Raw genomic sequence first — 2651 nt, 5'->3', positions numbered from 1 at the left:
TCCCCCAGTGAGGGGCTGGGGGTGTGGCTCAGTGGTAGAGCCCCTGCCTAGAATCCCCCAGTGAGGGGGTGGGGGCGTGGCTCAGAGGTAGAGCATTTACCTAGCTTTCAGAAGAGCCTGAGTTCTAGCTCTAGCACCATACATATTAAAAAAAACTATACTTAATACTTCACTATTTTATTAAACCATTAGTATTCACGTATGCACAAGCATGCATAGACACACAGATACATGAAAACAAACATGTTTATACTTATGTATCTACACCCAAAACATAGTCACATAGGTGCAGACATATATTTATGTAATGTATGCATATATACATGCATGCACATATATATATATACATGTATATATACATATGAACAGAGAGAGATGCATGCTGGTATACACATAAACATTTTTTCTCTTTTGGAAAGAAAATGAGGACTATTATGGTCACTTGGATTTGAGGGTGGGTAGGGGACAAGCAGAGGGGCACCCTGTAATTTTAGTTCTGTACTGTTCAAATGTCTAACACCCCATGTCTCTTATTTTAAAATATTTGCATGTGCTATTTTGGTAATGAGCTTATGGGTCACGTCTTGTGTTTGTCTTTATATGGTTTCTTTTAAAACAAAGACCAAACTGCATAACCTAAAAATAAAACGTGTTAGAAGTCAAGTCCACATTATATGCCACAGCCACAGCGAATCTGTCTTTCACTTCTTTCCTTCCTCTTTCTTCAAGTCCGACATAAAACGTTTCTTTCATGTGATTTGTTCTTGGATATCTGTCATCAAATAAGTCACCGAGGGCCTGGCTGGGCCCCACCCCCACCCGCACAGAAGCCTGTGTCTGTGCAGCTGCCACACAGCGGGCATTTCTCACCATCCAAGAATGGACCGGGGATCTGCCAAGGGTGTCCTCACCCTCGATGAGGTAAGACCACGAAAACAGCATGACATGGTGCAACGGCTGGCCATGAATGGCTTGCTGTTCTAGAAGAGCTGGAAGTACCCTGGCCAGGATGATTTCTTTTGTAAAAAGGAGAGGGTTTTGTACTTCCCCTCAGAAACACACATTTTTTATTTTAATTCCCAGCCACACCACTCTGAATTCTTCAGGATCTGTGGGAGCAAGCTAAGAGTCAGCACTTGCCTGAACACTGGAGCAAGGAAGGAATTTACTTAACTTATAGAAGGTCCTGAAATTTAATTTTTTTTTAAATTGTAATATTTAATTTATTTAGTTTAATTATTTATTTACTTTTTATTGATAAGTTATTTCGTTTTATCTATTATTTATTTTTAAATTATTTAATTTAATAAATTTAATTTGTTTTTAATTCAAAATTACATTTTTCTTATTGAAGATAGGGTCTCCAGGCTGGAGAAATGACTATGCAGTTAAGAGTGCATGGGCTGCTCTAGCAAAGGACCTGGGATCAATTCCCAGAACCCACATGGGGCTCACTACCGTCTGTGCTGAGGTCTCCCTCCCAGCACAGCTGCAGCCATTTTGTTCCATACCTGCCAGTTATCTCATACTGTTGCTGTAATATGCCTGCCGTTATTGACACAGAAAAATAACTTGACTCAGAGCAGGAACATGCTGACCACATACCCTGTTATGTTCTGTGTTATGAGGTTTGTTACTCTTAAAAAATTCCTCAACCATAAGCTTTGCTTAGAACCCATCAAATTAAAGATCAATATGAACTGTTATGTTTAAAATGGCTTGAGTCAGGGCTGACCACTGGGCAATAACTCCAGCACCTGTGTATGAGCTCGTTGTGCTTTTTGCAGTTTTAGCCTTTATAAGCTGGCCCTGAGAAATGTTCAGGGTCATAGCTTTCAGCTACCAAAGTCTGGTCAATCAGTTTTAGGGTGTACATTCAATAAACTGTCTCTGTCTGATTGAGATTGGCATCCATTTGGTTTGGGAGACTACCCCTGAATCGTAATCTGTTTGGTTGGTTGGTTTTTTGTTTTTTGAGACAGGGTTTCTCTGTGTAGTCCTGGCTGTCCTGGAACTCACTGTGTAGACCAGGCTGGCCTCGAACTCAAAAATCCACCTGTCTCTGCCTCCCAAGTGCTGGGATTAAAGGCGTGAGCCACCACTGCCCGGCCTGAATCGTAATCTGTAACTCCAATCCCAGTAGCAGATTCAATGTTCTCTCTTCTGGTCTCTATAGAGACGAGGCATGCACAGACATACTTGCATATTATTATTGATCTGGCTCTTTGGACTTCAGGTACATTTCCATGATCTCTTTCCGGGCCTCTTCCTCGTGGCTCAAAATCCTCCACTTTCCTCACTGATCTCTGTTTCAGATCCCGTGCCTGGAAACCTAAACCCCGCCTCTCTTCTGCCCAGCAACAGGCTGCCTGGCATCTTTATTGACCAATCAGGGATAACTTGGGGGGCAAGGTTACATAGCATCATTTGATGTAGTGAGGATTTCCTCATCCCTGGGGGCAACCAGACCTTGGAGGCCAGTATTTAGTACAACAGTGCTTAGCAGCAGCGCAAACCTCAGCACACACATCTACTGGTGAAAGGAGGGAACCAATACCTTGTCTTCTGAACTCCATGCTCACACAGTAGCACACAAATGCTTGCTATCTCCCTCCCTCCCTCCCTCTCTCTCTCTCTCTCTCTCTCTCTCT

At 42.6% G+C, this 2651-nt stretch overlaps 1 long non-coding RNA gene across 1 annotated transcript in view; it reads left to right on the top strand.

Annotated features, from left to right (window-relative positions):
* Positions 1–840: 840 nt before the first annotated feature.
* Positions 841–2651, top strand: part of LOC116101715 — a 6323-nt gene continuing 4512 nt past the window's right edge. The window contains exon 1 of the long non-coding RNA XR_004122902.1: positions 841–921. This is a non-coding gene — a long non-coding RNA (uncharacterized LOC116101715). The remainder of the gene's footprint in view (positions 922–2651) is intronic.

This window comes from Mastomys coucha, unplaced genomic scaffold (assembly GCF_008632895.1).
Source record: "Mastomys coucha isolate ucsf_1 unplaced genomic scaffold, UCSF_Mcou_1 pScaffold21, whole genome shotgun sequence".
NCBI classification, from domain to species: Eukaryota; Metazoa; Chordata; class Mammalia; order Rodentia; family Muridae; genus Mastomys; species Mastomys coucha.
Note: the sequence above shows the minus strand (reverse complement) of the source record. Positions and strands in the feature narration are given on the sequence as shown.